Source organism: Podarcis melisellensis (genome assembly GCF_964234715.1).
Source record: "Podarcis melisellensis genome assembly, chromosome: 3".
NCBI classification, from domain to species: domain Eukaryota; kingdom Metazoa; phylum Chordata; class Lepidosauria; order Squamata; family Lacertidae; genus Podarcis; species Podarcis melisellensis.
The window spans coordinates 26,298,810-26,315,479 of record NC_138530.1 but is presented as its reverse complement, the minus strand read 5'-3'; the positions used below and the strand labels follow the sequence as shown (position 1 = coordinate 26,315,479).

The following is a 16,670-nucleotide window of genomic DNA, read 5'->3' as shown; positions in this document are numbered from 1 at the left end:
TAAATTCTTCCGTTACCACATTGTTAACTATCAATTTAGCTTTTTGTTCTGAATATATTGCATCAATCCCATTTTGAAAACCCCGCCCCGCTCCCATTTCTTTTAGGTTTCCCTTCATAAATTTCCAAGAGATATTGTCAAAGGCCTTCTCCGCGTCTATAAAAATCAGCACTGCTTTAGTGTTTATGTCTGTTTGCAAAAGTTCCAAAATGTCGATAATATTCCTTGTGTTTGCAAACATATGTCTACCTGGGAGAAAGCCGGCCTGGTCCTTGTGAATTACTTCATTCAAAACTCTTTTAAGTCTGCCTGCTAAAACATCAGCAAATATTTTGTAATCCACGTTTAAAAGGGAGATGGGGCGGTAGTTCTTAAGTTGTGTCTTTTCAGTTTCTGATTTTGGTATCAACGTGATAAAAGCTTCCTTCCACGATTCCGGCGCCTTCTTTCCCTCCAGAATTTCATTGCTGACCTCCATCAAGGGTTGAATCAAATAGTCACTCATTGTCTTATAATACTTGGAGGTCAAGCCGTCTGGCCCTGGAGATTTGCCCAGCTTCATGTTCTGAATGGCATGTTCAATTTCTTGTCGTGTTATTTGACTATTCAGGAGTAGTCTGTTTTCTTGTGTAAATTTTTTAAGACTATTTTTTTTCAAAAATTGTTCAATCTCAACCTCATTTTGCGGCCCTTGAGTATATAGTTTCTTGAAATATTTCTGGAAAGATTTTCTGATTTCCACGGGGTTCTGAACGTTTCTTCCTTCAATTTCCAAATTTGTTACTATATTCAACTTTTGTCTCTTCTTCAACTGCCACGCCAGCAGTTTCCCACATTTATTTGCCGATTCAAACGTTTTTTGTTTCATTGACTTAATCTTCCATTCTATTTCCTGATTTATCAGTTTAGAATATTGTGCCTGATGAAGTTTAATTTCTCTCAGAATCGGCTGTGACTTCGGATTTGCTCTTAGCTTCTTCTCTAATTCTTTTATTTTCTCCAAAATCTTATCTTTCTTCTCATTTTGTTTCCTTTTCTTAATAGCATTCTGTTGTATTAAGAACCCTCTCATCACAGCTTTACTTGCGTCCCAAATTATTCTCTTTTCCACCGTTGTGTTCAAATTTATTTCAAAATAGTCTTTCAAAACTTTTTGGGCCTTTTTAGTAATCTCCTGATCTCTGAATAAGTTGTCATTCATCTTCCATCGAAAGGAGCCGGTTGGTAACAATGTCAAATCCATTTTCAAAGCGTTATGGTCGGAGCAGGTCTTTGGGCAGATTTCCACTATGAGACTCCTTTGGGTAGTGATAAAGCGGGATATCAAATCCAAACTCCTCCTCCTCTTCTCCTTCTTCTTCTTCTTCTTCTTCTTCTTCTTCTTCTTCTTCTTCTTCTTCTTCTTCTTCTATCCAAGCAGTTCATGTCATAGAGTCAATATACAATGAAGTATAATCTGTGCGTTCCAAATGAAAGTCAAATCAGAGACTGTCAACGAGTTTTTCCAGCTAGGCGTTAAGTGGTCCATAATTTTAATAATAATAATAATTTTATTATTTATACCCCACCCATCTGGCTGGGTTTTCCCAGCCACTCTGGGCGGCTTCCAGTACATATAAAAACATAATATAATTCACCGTAACTGTTTGTTTGGCATTGTTTTTCTGCACTCTTAATTTGGCTACCTTTTGCTGTTCTTTTGTAAACCACAATGTTCCATACAGACATCTTAGGGTGGAGATGATCTCTTTGATTTTTTTCCTCTCTAATCAGGACAAAATAAATAACTTCACGCAGCCCATAGTTCAACTCTGGAACTTTCTCCAACAGGAGGCAGTGATGGCCACCAACTTGGATGGTTTCATGGAGGAGACGGCTTCAAATTCATGGAGGAGACGGCTTCAAATTGCTCTCAAGGCCCACTTGTCCCTGAGTCTGTGTTGCCTGAACCCTAGATTCACGTATCTGCCCACCACGCTCCCAAGTTTGTCATCTTCCTCCATGCACCTGTCCTTTGTATCATTTCTCTTTTCACAGATTGTCCTTCTGGTTGAGTATTCTGAAGAGGGTGTTGCCATAGATGCGCTGACTTGCTAGTGCAAGTTGACCCTCAGTGTCTGTATTCCCCTGTTAGAATAATTTTCTTCTAAATACTTAAGTGGACTAGCATTAGGGATGAGCGTGACTGGGCTTCTTCTCACTCTGGCCAGACAATGGGAAAGCGGGGCAAATCTTTCATGGCCAGTTTTACCTCAGTGTCTCAGTCCGCATGAAAAATAGGATCATTAAAGCTACTATTTATTATTTATTTATTGAATTTATCTACGGCCCTATACCCGGAGGTATACTATACTATATACTATACTATGCCAACCTAGCAGTTCAAAAGCACACCAGTGCAAGTAGATAAATAGGTACCACTGTGGTGGGCAGGTAAACAGTGTTTCTGTGTGCTCTGGTTTCCATTATGGTGTCCATTGCACCAGAAGTGGTTTAATCACGCTGGCCACATGCGTCGGAAAGCTGTCTGTGGACAAACGCCGGCTCCCTCGGCCTAAAAGCGAGATGAGCGTCACACCCCATAGTCGCCTTTGACTGAACTTAACTGTCCAGGGATCCTTTACTACAGTGCACTGTAGCAGTACAGAATGTCAGACTGGGACCAGGGAGATCCAAGTTCAAATCCTCACTCAGCCTTGAAGCTCACCGGATGACACTGGACCTCTCACTCTTTTCTCAACCTGGCCTACTTCACAGGATTGTTGTGAGGAAATAATGGAGAGGAGAACAATGTATTCCCCCTTTAAGTCCTGTGGATGAAGATAATTGTTTAAAAAGTAATTATAATATAATCAAAACAATATAAAAAAATGTACAATGGTACCTTGGGTTAAGAACTTAATTTGTTCTGGAGGTCTGATCTTAACCTGAAATTGTTCTTAATCTGAGGTACCACTTTACCTAATGGGGCGTCCTGCTGCCGCCATGCCACCACTGTGCAATTTCAGTTCGCATCCTGAAGCAAAGTTCTTAATCTGAGGTACTATTTCTGGGTTAGCGGAGTCTGTAACCTGAAGCGTCTGTAACCTGAGGTACCACTGTATTAAAATACAGGTAGTAAAAACAGCACAGCACTATTTAAAAGCCCTTTCCTTAAAAGCTGTCAGTTCCCCAAAGCCTGTCACAACAGAACAGTCTTCACCTGCCAGCAGAAGGACAACAAGGAGGGATTCAGTCTAGCCTCTCTAGGAAGGGAGTTTCAAAGTCTGGGAGCAGCCACCGAAAAGGCCCTCTCCCATGTCATCACTTAACATGTGTATGGGAGAATACGTTCCTTCAAAGAGCCTGGGCCTAAGATGCAACAGAGCAAAACCGCACACACATGCACGAAGTAATTGGTGGCAACACCCCTTAAACAGGGAGCTCTAGTTAGTCAATAACCTGATAGTTCTCTCTTCTTCTCAGTCCTGATGAAACTCATAGGCCTTAAGGTGGCCAGAGAGATGGAGATGGGTTTGCTGGCTTCCCTCACCTCTCTTCTTACCAGTCAGCACAAACAGCAATCAGGGTGTATTGGTAAATACATCCAGTGGTTTGAATTACGGCTTATCCACACTTACCTTTCCCTCTGATCTTTCCAGGCACAGAAAGTGTAGTTTCTTACGGATGTTTAAAGTTTCTAGGAGACCTCTATTCCCCTCATGGAACTACAGTTCCTAGAGTTCCCTGGGAAGAGGGATAGACCATTCTGAGAATTATAGTTCTGTGAGGGGAATAGGAGCCACCTAACAACTCTCAGCACCTTTAGCAAACTACACTGTTCGCAGGATTCATGATGGTTTCAAGTAGTATGAAATACTGCTTTAAATGTATACTGCAAATGGGGCCACAGCAGGATAAAGGCAGTGGGTGGGTGCAATCCTGCTTTTATACAGACATATACATTTGTGGTACAGGTTGAAAATACTGAAGACAGAGCTTCAGCAATTGCAAAGAAAGATATCAAAGCTTAGCTTGCATTTCTGATAAGCGCTTTCAAACAACTCCACTGATTTTAAGGGCAAGTTGTCTGCTACCGCCCTTTGCGTGTTTTCCCACTTCTGAATGAGGATGCTTCTGTTTTGTTTCCCATGGGGTATGAACTTGCTGTTCTGCAAGTTTAAGGAAGTGATCTCATCTATTCTCATTCCTCTACAGTTGCACAGTTGCTGGTTCACTTATGCATGATTCAGCTCATTTGAGATGAAGTTTTTTGTTGTTTCTCTAAAAAAAACAACTTTAAAAATTATTCTACCCAAATAAGCTGAAATCATGCAGAAACGTATTGGAGACTGAGCAGCTTTAGAGAGATGAGGAATGGATGAGATCACTTCCTCAGTTAGGGTATTTGACAATGTTCTTTGGTTCCTTCCAGGTCTCCAGTTCAACAATAAAGAATCATAGAGTTGGGAGGGACCATGAGGATGATCTCGTCCTAAACCCTGTAATGCAGGAATATTTTGTCCAGTGCTATTTTTCTAGAAAAAGAGATGGTGGAACTTCCCATGGACACCTCTCTTGTTCTCTTAGAATGGCAATGGCGCCCAGCTGAGAGGTGCCGGAACTGAGTTCCGGTGAGCTCCAGCTGAAAAAAGTCCCTGCTTTTGCCCAACATGGGGCTTCAGATTCAGAGTTCCATGCTCTACCAGCTGAGACCATGGCTCTTTTCGTGGACAAAACCTTGCTGCTTACAGAGACTTCCCACCAAGGAATAACAAAGAGATCTCTGGCAGCTTTAAAGGCGCATAGATTGTGGCATGAACTTTTGTAGACTAGAGCTCATCATTAACTGCAAGAAATGCTAAGTACGTCTATCTGATGTACTTAAGAACATAATAATAACCTGCCAGATCAGGCCAGTGGCCCATCTAGTCCAGCCTCCTGTTCCCACCCAGATACTTGTGGGAAGTCACAAAGCTGGATGGAAGCACAAGAGTCCTCTCCCCTCCTGTGGTTTCCAGCAACTGGCATTCAGAAGCATCGCTGCCTCAAACTGTGGCAGCAGTGCATAGCCATCATGGCTAGAAGCCACTTGACCACTGTGGTTCGGGCACTGGTGACTCCAAGGTGGCTGGAGGAGTGTTCCGCAACATGGGACCAATGTAGGATACTGCATGCCTGACTTTTGGTTGAGGCCAGTTGGGCCTCTGAAACCCGGAGAACAGCCAATTGTGCTTCTCTGGATGATCTCAGTTATCAGGCTGCAACATAAGGGCTCAGGTGGTCCTTAAAGCATGCATGGACAACAGGTGGGCAACAGGGACATGATGGCAAGGGCAAAGCCGGTGGGGGCATTCTCCTCCCATTCCATGCATGCCTGATCTGCATGCCTGAAGATGGCTGCTGTAGATCACTAGCAACCTAGCCACTGTCCTGTGATAATCATAACTCTCATGGTCTAAATATTCACTTTTGTTTTACAATGTATTGTATTGAAGTCTGTTTGTTTACCAATGTACTGTATTGAATTCTGTTTGCTTATTCCTCCACCCTTCCTTATTTACGACAGTGTGCCAGATCCCCCCATTTTTTTAAATTTATTATTGCATTTGTTAAGATTATTTTTAAAAAATCTCTATTCTTAATTTTCAAAGCAATTTGAGACGTCCTGCAATCCAAAACAATAATAAAACGTACAATGATCCCCATTAAAATCGCAAATATTTATCCTCACGAGAACCTTGTAAGGTGAGCTACCATGAGAAATGGTGACGAGCCTCTGGTCACTAACCAAACTTGACAGTTAAATGGAGATTTGAACCTGTGTTTGGTCTAAAACTCTAACGGCTACTACTGTTTCTATACTGTCCTACATTTGGAGATTACAGGGTGCTTTACAATATAAAAAGACAAAAATGCATACCATAATAATAAACAAAATCAATTCTCGCCCCTGTTTAACTAGCCAAAGGCCTGGGAGGAGAAGGATTTTTTTGTCTGGTGCCTAAAGATACGTAATGAAGGTGCCAGGCGAGCCTCCCTGGGGAGAGCAATCCACAAATGGAGAGCTACTGCAGAAAAGGCCCATTCTTGGGTTGCTGCCCTCCAGACCTATCGCAGACGAGGCACACAAAGAAGGGCCTTGGGGGATGACTGCAGGGTCTGGGTCAGTTCAGCTTCGGCTGGGGAGGGCGGGATATAAATAAAAATGTATTATTATTATTATATGGGGACAGGCAGTCCTCAACCATTTAAGGCTTTATAGATCAAAAACAACACTTTGAATTGGGCCCAGAAACTAACTGGCAGCCAGTGCAATTGGGCCAGGATTGGCGTTATATGCTCAGCCCATCTTGCCCCAATGAGCAACCTGGCCTCTGAATTCTATACCAGCTGAATTCCAAATCATCTTCAGAGGCAGCCCCACGTATAACACGTTGCAGTAATCTAACCTAGAGGTCGGGATGCGGGTGGCGCTAAGGTCTAAACCACAGAGCTTAGGGCTTGCCGATCAGAAGGTCAGCGGTTCGAATCCTCGCAACGGAGTGAGCTCCCGTTGCTCGGTCCTTGCTCCTGCGAACCTAGCAGTTCGAAAGCACCTCAAAGTGCAAGTAGATAAATAGGTACCACTCCAGTGGGAAGTTAAACGGCATTTCCGTGTGTTGCTCTGGTTCGCCAGAAGCAGCTTAGTTATGCTGGCCACGTGACCTGGAAGCTGTACGCCGGCTCCCTAGGCCAGTAAAGTGAGATGAGCGCTGTAACCCCAGAGTCATCCATGACTGGACCTAATGGTCAGGGGTCCCTTTACCTAACCTAGGGGTTACCAGAGCATAAACAACAGAAGTTAGGTGATCCCTATACAGATAGGGGTGCAGCTGAGCCACCAGCCAGAGCTGATGGAAGGCACTCTGTGTCACCGAGGCCACCTGAGGCTCAAGGGACAGTAATGGATCCAGAAGGACCCCAAAGCTGAATACCTGCTCCTTTGGAGGGAGTGTAACTGCATCAAGAGCAGGCAGCATCCCATCCATCTGGTCTAGGGATCCATCCACTAACAGTGCCTCAGTTCTATCAAGCTTGGGCTTCCATTTGCTGGCTCTCATCTAGTCCATTTCTGAGGCAAGATACTGGTCCAGCACTTCCATTGCCTCACTTGCAGATGTAAAGGAGAAGTACACCACATTGGCTCTGCGGTGAATTGTTGCTTCCCACCCTGAGAGTCTTTTAGATAGAAAGGCAGATTACAAATGTTTTAACAAAACAAAGAATGTGGGCAGTGGCCTGTAGGATCCCCACAATCTGAGATGCTGGTTTGAGAACATTAGTCGTACTAAAATGTGTGTAATAACCCTGTTCTGGGTGGATGAGCAGATAGATTCCTGACCGACGCTGCTGAATGGGTGGATAAATGATTCATTTTGGCTTCCATGATGACAAGGCCATTTTTACATGATTGTCGTAGTTTCCTAGTAGTCTAAACACAAGGGGAAATATTTCATATGAATAGCCTTCTGCAGCTGTTGCTTTAGACTGAGTGTTGGATAACAACGGAAGAAAATGTTGCGGTGGCTATTTACCCGATATGTTTTGTTCCACTTTAGAGAAATTAGCAGAGTCTTCATTAGTCTGTTTCAGTAGATCTGGTGTGTGAGTGTGTAGGGTGGTGAACGAGCTGCTTGCATTAGTATCATAGGGCCTGCTTTCATTTCATTTACATGTTATATTTGGCTAGTTTAAATGAGAGAGATAAATAACTATCCCTTTACCTTTAATTTACTTGAAATTGCTAAACCTGTGAAATTCTATGCTGTGACGAAGTTACAAAAGGAATTAGCCACTCAAGGAAGAGGTGAGGATCAGAACGGTATAATTTGCTGAAATGAACATGCTATGCAGCCTGTGTTCATCGTAATTATAGACATTTTCTAGCTTGGATCGGTTTAAGGCTGTTCTTTCCTTTGGTCCAGAAACTGGATTCATGGGCAAAATTCGGCTCTCGCATGTGCTTAGGAAGGAACCAATTAGAGAGAGATTGCTCCCAAGATTTTCTCTCAAACCCAACAAACAATGTGCCACTCTTGGATGGACAATCAGCCAAGATTTCTGCCCATCTTTTTTATCACTGAATGCCAAGTCCCCAGTGACACAGAAGCAGTGAGCAAAGCAGCATTTATGTAGTGCAATATGATGCAACTAAATGGTCAGATTGACTTGGCTATCCAGCCACCCAGAGTCCTAAAAGCCGTTACTTGTACTATACACCTGCCTTTTGCGGTAGCTGCAAATAAATTAGTCCCAGCTGCCTTCTGTTTTGTCCCACCATGCAGATGAACAAACAATTTCATAGAGGAGGGTCACAGGGTGATGGGAGTTGTAGTCCACAACATCTGGATGGGACCAGGGATAGAATTTTAATAGATACAGAAGAGAAAAATGAAGGAGTTAGTGACAATGCAAGGGGAAGACTGGACAGACTTCACCACCATTAGAGTGGCAGTATAAAGTCTCTATATCTATCTATCTATCTATCTATCTATCTATCTATCTATCTATCTATCTATCTATCTATCATCTATCTATCTATCTATCATCATCTATCAAATCTATCTATCTATCATCTATCATCTCCCTCTCTCATCTATCTATCTGTCTGTCTATCTGTCTATCTATCTGTCCTTCGATCTATCGATCGATCTATCATCTATCTATCTATCTATCTATCTATCTATCTATCTATCTATCATCTATCTATCATCTATCTATCTGTCTATCTGTCTGTCTATCTGTCTATCTATCTGTCCTTCGATCTATCGATCGATCTATCTATCATCTATCTATCTATCTATCTATCTATCTATCTATCTATCTATCATCATCTATCTATCTATCTATCTATCATCTCTATCTATCTATCTATCTATCTATCTATCTATCTATCTATCTATCTCTATCATCTATCATCTATCTATTTATCATCTTATCTACCTATCGTCTATCATTTCTCATCTTTTCATTCTTAAGTTTAGATCAGTTTACAGTGAAAACATGTTTGCAAATTTAAAAGCTGGATGAAAAGATATATCTGCCTTAGAATCAGAAACAGTACAAAACTCCTATCTTTGGTTGTTTTGTACTTTTCTCATAGCATGTTAGTAAATTGCCTCGAGACACATGTACAAAATGATAAATGAATGAATAATAAATTGCTCTCATGCAAATTTATTGTACTTTCCCCGAATAATACCCATTTTAGCACACAATTTTACCCATGTACACCTTCCTCTAATACACACATTTTTGGTACACATTTCTAGGTTGGAGAACTGCACCACAAAATTCGGAGAAATGTGCTTTTCAGAGGATATCTGCCTTTCAGTTCGTGTCTTCTTTTGCGAACTGATCCAAATGCCTTCCCCATCCCTAGCAACCAAGACACCATGGCTGAATTATGAGGGCAGCACCATCTGCTCAATGATGCTGCTGAGTAATTGGAATCAAAGGTTATGCCATTAGTCCATGAATGGCTTGCCCAAGCGACAGACCTCAAAGGAGAAAACTGCGTATCCAAAATGGAGCAAACTGGAGATGCCTTTTATTTATTTGCTATATAATTATATATATGAAAAAATCATGGTGGTGAACAGCATACAATCAACAATAAAACTGCATTTATTAAGATAAACACAAAATACATCACAGATCGGTGGATCAGCTTAAAACATCAGCAAAGCTAGATCACCTCCCAGGAAAAGTCTCGGGAAACATATGAGATTTAAACAGACACATAAATGCCAACACCATTGCTGTAGCCTCCTGCCTGATGTTTATTTGAAGTGCATTCTAAAAGGTGGGTGCCACCATGCTAAAGGCCCTGCTCTTCATGGATGTAGGATGAACCTCAGAAGCCTGTGGCACTAGAAAGTGTGTCTCAACCAACTGAGAAGGGCAAGTCATTCCAGGAGGTAGCCTGGTCACAAGTTGTTCCGGGCTTTTTTTACGTGCCAATAACAAGACCTTATTGGCAGCCAATGCTGCTCTTTCAGTAGTAGCACCATGCACTGTTGATAGGGCACCTTCAGCGACCTTGCTGTGGAATTCTACACTAGCTGCAGCTTCTGAACCAAACCTGAGGGAAACCACACAAAGAGAGCACTCACATAATAATGGAATTGTAGAGTTGGAAGGGATCAACCCCCTGCAATGCAGGAATATGCAGCTGTCTAATAACAACAACAACAACAACAACAATAAAATTTATTAATTTATTTATACCCAGGGCGGCTAACATCAAAGTGTGATACATTAAAAACATAAATCAAACCATCGATTAAAATACAGCTTAAAATCAAATTTGTAGCAGAATAAAATCAGATGGCCACTGTGCTGGTCCAGGGGGGAGATTACCGTGGGGCGAGGTCCAGGACCTGACTTGAGGGTCGGCAGACAGTCCTCCACGGGCAAAGCGGGGTCCACAGTGAGGAGCCGGGCAAGGACAGGTACTCTGGGGGAACAGGACTGGATGCTGGCTGAAACAGCTCTTCAATGACGTTGCTCCCGCAACCTGGGACCGGGCTGACTGGCCTTTATCTTCTCTGAGGCCAGGGCCGGTCCCGGCCCCCAGGAGACCCGCCTCTCCTGGCCTTAAGGTGAGCACTCCTCCTGGGAGAAACCAGTTCCCTTCTCCTCTCTGCCCTGAGCCTCTGCAGTTCAGGAGAGGCTGAAGGGTTACTGGACCCAAGGGGAGACTCCCCTGTAGGCAGAGTGGATTCACCTGGTGCCTGCTCCTGAGGATCCGGCACAGGTGCAGGCACTTCAGAATCAAGGCCCTGCCCCAGCTCAGCCGGCCCTGGAGGCGGGGACTCCTGTGCAGGCTGGGACTCCTCTGGTTCAGCCTCTGAATCGGATTCCCAGGCCATCACAGCAACCCACAGATTATAACTATAGGGGATGGGAACATTGAGTGCTCACCAGGCCCAACTGTTTGTGCTGGTCTTATATGAGCCAGTGGAAAGGGTTAGGGAGGCCACACATACTGGGTCTTATAACAGAAAACGGGGATCGAACTTGCAACCTTGGCGTTATCAGCACCATGCTCTAACCAGCTGAGCTACCCAGGCCTGCTGTAATCCAACCTGAAGGTTGGACTACTGTAGCCAAACCATCCTGATCCAGAAACAGATGCAGTTGTTGTGCCAACTGAAGCTCACAAACGATGCTCCTGTGTTGACATTTCTGGACTGTTTGCGGAATAAAGCACAATCAACTACAGTGGTACCTCCGGTTACAAACTTAATTCATTCCGGGGGTCTGTTTGTAACCCGAAACTGTTCTTAACATGAGGCTCGCTTTCGCTAATGGGACCTCCCGCTGCCACTGTGCCGCTGCCGCACGACTTCCGCTCGCATCCCGGGGCAAAGTTCGCAACTGGGAGCATCTACTTCCGGGTTAGCAAAGCTTGTTACCCAAAGCCTGCATAAGGAGGATGGTACATAACCCGAGGTTCCACTTTAGAATCATTCCCAGACACATGGCATGCCAATGATTTTACTCCATGCCCACAAATTATTAGTATTTAATTCTTTGGAATATGCCAGTGGTGTGCTTGGTACTTTCCAGAAGAACAGCTCCCTGTCTGATAAAAGCTTACAATTGATAATTTGACACAGAGGAAATGGAGGATGGGGACAAAAAGTAAATGTGAGTGGAATTCAACAAATTAAAATATATAGTTAAATAATTAAAATCAACAGTAAGCTGAAAGCAGATTAAAATGTATGTCAGCATCTAAACAAAGGCTTGCCTGAAGAAAATTGTTTAAAGCAGGCATTGGAAAGGGTGTGACCGAGGGGCCTACCTGATGTCCACAGAGAGTTCCCAAACATAGGTGCTGCCAAACTGAGAGAGCGATTTCTTAGAAGTTCAGAATGAGGATTATGCAGCACTTGTAGCACTGCCAGTTACGCAGATCCAATTGGTAAAGTGGGCACTTAAGGGGTAAGGTGATCCCACAAGTAAACCAGCCCCAAGCTGTTCTGGGCTTTATATACTAATATTAACACCTTGAATTTGGCCTGGCAACAAATCACAACCAGTGCAGATCTCTATGCAAAGATTTTGCATACTGGAAGGGGCTCAATCCCAATGGCAACCACCTGCAGCCTAGCACACTAGCTCCAGTTTGTGGGTCAAATGAAAGGTAAGCCCCACATAGAGCACATTGCAGTAGTCCAGTGGTAGGGATATATGCAGTGCTTTTTTACTTAAAAAATGTACTCTCCTTTTGACGCAAGAAAATCACTATTTTATAGTTCAGATCAGGGGGAAATAAATACAGTAAATGGACAAATGTACAAAGAACATACATTACGCCGGGAAAGGAAATTAAGCAGCCACTGGATGAAGTAACAACAAAACTGACCAATCACCGTGCTAGATTCCAACTCCTACTTCACATATTAAACGCTCGTTTCCGTCTGAGACTCAGGAAACATGGTGACAGGAAAAGAGGCCGCCATCAGGGGTAGCAGCAGTTTCTTCTCCCGTTAGAAAAATGTTTAGGGGTATGTGTACCCCTGCCCCCCCCCCGAAAAAGCACTGGATATATGCAAGCTCTTTTCTGCAGAGGGTTACTTGCCCTTGGTGGTTATCTGTTGGGAACAACATATTGACTGTGAGCAGGGCAGAAGCCAGCAGCAGTCTCTTTCTGCTACATGCTTTGTTGCCCCTATTCTTCCCTGCTCGGTAAGCTGCTGGGCAAGGGACAGAGGACTCTTGGCAGACTCTTATTGCTTGCAAAGGGTTTTTGAAATTCAGTTAAGGGCTACATAAAACTAGGCAGAGAGCCACAGTGTGGCCACCTGTAATCTGTGGTGTGATTTGTTGGAGGTGGGTATTGGAGGTTCTTCTTATTGTTGAGATGTGTGCAGGAATAACTCATTTGTTCAAGATCACATCATTTGAGCCCATTCGGCTTTCTCAGTGCAATACGGAAGGACATGGAATAAAAGGTTAAAAAAGAAAAAAAGAGCAGCATGTGGCAATTGTCGTTTAAACCAGGTTTTAGTGTAAAAACATCCAGTCCACCCATGTAAGGCCAGAGCCATTTTCTGCTGGTCGTACTGGGATTTGCAGTTTGCCAGGCAAAACAAAAGTGTCCAATCATCCTTGAGGCAATCCAAAAAAGTGTAGGAAGGGGAATCGCTGCCTCTCTTTTAACAGCGAAGAGGATGAAGGGAGAAACTTCAGTGCTTTGCATATATTTCCTTTTACAGCACACCATAAAGATTAAAAATACATTGTGCGCAAGTGCAGTATTTAATGTTGCACTTTAATTACATTCAAGTGTGTTGCTAAATAGTCTTGAGAAAACCTTAATGACCAGCTGTTCTCTCCTCTTCCCATATGTCAGAAATGGTTTGAGAAATCGCATTCTGGGACAGTAAGGTTGTATAATTAGACAGTGTATGGATAACACTTCTAGCTCCCTTCCCCCCCCTTAAACCGTGCCCTCCCTTTTCTCGTGAACATATTGCGGTTTGGTGCCAGCTTGGCAAGGAGAAGCCACGCCTCGTGCCAAACGGCAACTGAGATGTACAAACTCCGAGAGATGTTATGATTGCACCATTATCCTTTTTTTATTATTTCTTTTTCATCATTAGGACTGGATCCCCTTTTTTTAATGTTACGTAAGAGTCCCTCTTCGGTGGCTGACAAATGCGCCGAGTAAAACAAGGACTATACATTTTTAATACAGCCTTTTCATAATGCAGCGGGCCTAATCAGCAGGAGAAGTTGGAACCAAAGGAGCAGCATTCTACACTCCTAAAAAGGCAGCAACTCATGTTCCAGGTTCATCCCCTGGTGTCTCCATGGAGGGTTGGAAGAATCTCCTGCCCAGAATCCTAGAGAGATGCCACCAGTCAGTGTGGAAAATAGTTGGATGGACCAGTGGTCTGACCAATGGTGGCAGGTGCTCTTTGGAAGTGGAGGCGGGAGAGCAGGGAAGTTAGTGATAGGTGGAGCTGAAGCCAATGGCAGGTGGAGCCAAATGATTCTTGCGCACATCCTCCTCCCTGCTCAGTTCTACAAGGGCAGCGCCGAGAGAATGGAAGAACTGCCTGGACTAATTGTAAGTAAGGAGACAGGCAGGTGGGAGCTGACTGCCTCATGTGCCCTAATGGACCTTTTTCCACTAACCGTCTCTCTCAAAATAAGGCTGCTGCCTGTGTCCCTATGACCCATGTAACAAGTAGAGAAGGGCAAGCCATCCATGGCTAGCATTGGCCTGACTCGGTAAGAAGTGGATCAGTGGCCTTCCAAATTGGGAAAGGTCTCAGTTCATTTCCAAGTTCACCCAAATTCAAACTCCATCACCACCTCACAAATTGCAGTTTCACTTGGCCAGGAGACTTTGCAATCAGTTAAGGATCATGGAGGACTCACAATCCCTGGCTGCCATTCGACAGCTTGGCATGCCCAAGAGTGTGTATAGCTTAGAGCTGGGCATTTTTCCCTATCGGAAACTCTGGAGAGCTGCTGCCAGTCAGTGTGGGCAATACTGAGGGCTCAGCCACACTTCTGCTTGTTTCGTACCTAGAAAGCATGGGTCCGAGTGGTTTCCTGCTTGACCTATGCTTTCTAGACATGAGTCTGAGCAGTTTTCCTCCTTTCCCAGGGAAAATCTGTTCTTTAGCTTAAATCAGAGCAAACAGCAATCCAGAGAAAACTCGAATTGCTGTTTGCTCTGATTGAGCAGTAAAGAGTGGTTTTCCTTGGGGGAAGCAAGAGGGTAAGTCTTGAGCTAGTTGGATCAGTGGTCTGATTCAGTACAGTCCTACATTCATTACATAAATAGGGTGGAGCAGTAGACCCTCTGCACCAGCTTCTGGAAAGCAAAGCAGAGAGCCTATTCAGGAGGCTTCTGTGGTCAGCTGTATCAAAGACCACTTGGACACCCAGGAGAATTAGCCGAGTGGTCTTCACCCAGCAAAACTCATCCATGTGGGGAGCTAAAGCCATTTCAGAGCCAAAGCAAGACTGAAATAGACCTATCAGTGCCATTGAAGTGTGCACGGTAATCACTAGCTCAAACTGCTTGACCCAAACCAGTAGCCGACTGGCTAGTAGTTGGAATGATCCATGTTGCAGCTGCTTCAGAATCATGATCCTGTTATTGCTAAACGTTATCATGGTGGTTGACAACAGGGGCAACAGAATCCTGGCCCACTGTCTGCAAAAATCGAATGATCCCTGAGGATAGAGAGGTTGGCAGATTGTGGTCATGGGGGCAAAGTGGTCATGGGGGCATGTAGAGATAAGAGTATCTGTTCAGTTACCATAAGAAGAGCCCTCCTGGATCAGTTCAAAAGGCCCATCTATTCCAGTATCCTGTTCTTACAGTGGTCAACCAGATTCCTATGGGAAGCCCATTAGCAGAGCATGAGCACAGTAGCACTCACCCCCAGTTTTCCCCCCAGCCGCTGGGATTCAGAGACATATTTTCTCTGGTCCTGGAGGTAATTCATAGCCATCATGACTGGTGCCCTTTGAAACTCTTATTCTCCATGAAACAACAGTTCTGCCCCCCATCCTGAATTTCCAATGACTTGTTTAGATACAAGCAACGACAGCTGTAATCATGTTTTAAATCTTGCTCAGTATTCTTAGTTATAATATCCCTCAATTAATATTCAGAATAATGGAAGCGATGTGCCCCTTTGAAAGAGACTTGACTGCTAGCCAAAGCTTTTGGAAACTGATTCTCAAGAGGATTAATCAGCATTTAAAACTTGCATTAATAAAAATCTGATCTTTCTACTGTGTGGCATAATACTTTTCATTTTTAAAGCATTTTTATTTTAATAATGTGCTATCCTTTGTCCTGCTGTTTAATGGGATTTTAAAATCTAACTCCTTCAAATCAATCCCGCTTTGACCTACGGACATTCTTTTGCTTCATATCAAATATTAAAGGAAACCTGATTTCTTTTACAAAGGAATAAGCAACAGACATGGTTCAGAAGCACCGGCTAGTGATAAGAGAGGCCAGTAGTTTCTATAGGAGTGTGGAAATGGGCATTTGAAGAAGTCAAAATTGGTTCTCAGTGATTAATATAAAGAAAAACACAACAGCAAAGACATTATGTTGCATGTCTGTCATGTCAAGTAGACTGGGCTTCCTTGGACTTGCCGATCAGAAGGTCGGTGGTTTGAATCCCCACAACAGGGTGAGCTCCCGTTGCTCGGTCCCTGCTCCTGCCAACCTAGCAGTTCGAAAACACGTCAAAGTGCAAGTAGATAAATAGGTACTGCTCCGGCGGGAAGGAAAACGGCATTTCCATGTGCTGCTCTGGTTTGCCACATGACCCGGAAGCTGTACGCCGGCTCCCTCAACCAATAAAGTGAGATGAGCGCCGCAACCCCAGAGTCAGTCACAACTGGACCTAATGGTCAGGGGTCCCTTTACCTTTACCTTCCCATAAAACATCTTAAAGTGGTGAAAAACACCAGCAGTTAAAAACAAGGCAATTGCATAGGTGAAACAATTTGAAATTCAATGCAGGTAGGAACTGGGATAAATACCTCCACCTAAAAGTCTGGTTGAAAAAGGAAGGTCTTCAACAGACACTGAAGAGACAATTGAGATGGCACCTGATGGATGGGTATTAGGTGGTGGCATTCTGAAGGGTAGG

The 16,670-nt window shown here is 43.7% G+C and overlaps 2 protein-coding genes across 2 annotated transcripts in view; one reads left to right on the top strand and one right to left on the bottom strand.

Moving 5' to 3' along the window:
• Positions 1 to 3,799, top strand: part of PTPN14 (protein tyrosine phosphatase non-receptor type 14) — a 455,032-nt gene extending 451,233 nt beyond the window's left edge. The window contains exon 17 of the mRNA XM_081903739.1: positions 3,782 to 3,799. The gene's annotated coding sequence lies outside the window, so the exon portion shown is untranslated. The remainder of the gene's footprint in view (positions 1 to 3,781) is intronic.
• Positions 1 to 16,670, bottom strand: part of PROX1 (prospero homeobox 1) — a 321,324-nt gene that overhangs the window by 175,558 nt on the left and 129,096 nt on the right. The gene's annotated exons all lie outside the window — the stretch shown is intronic.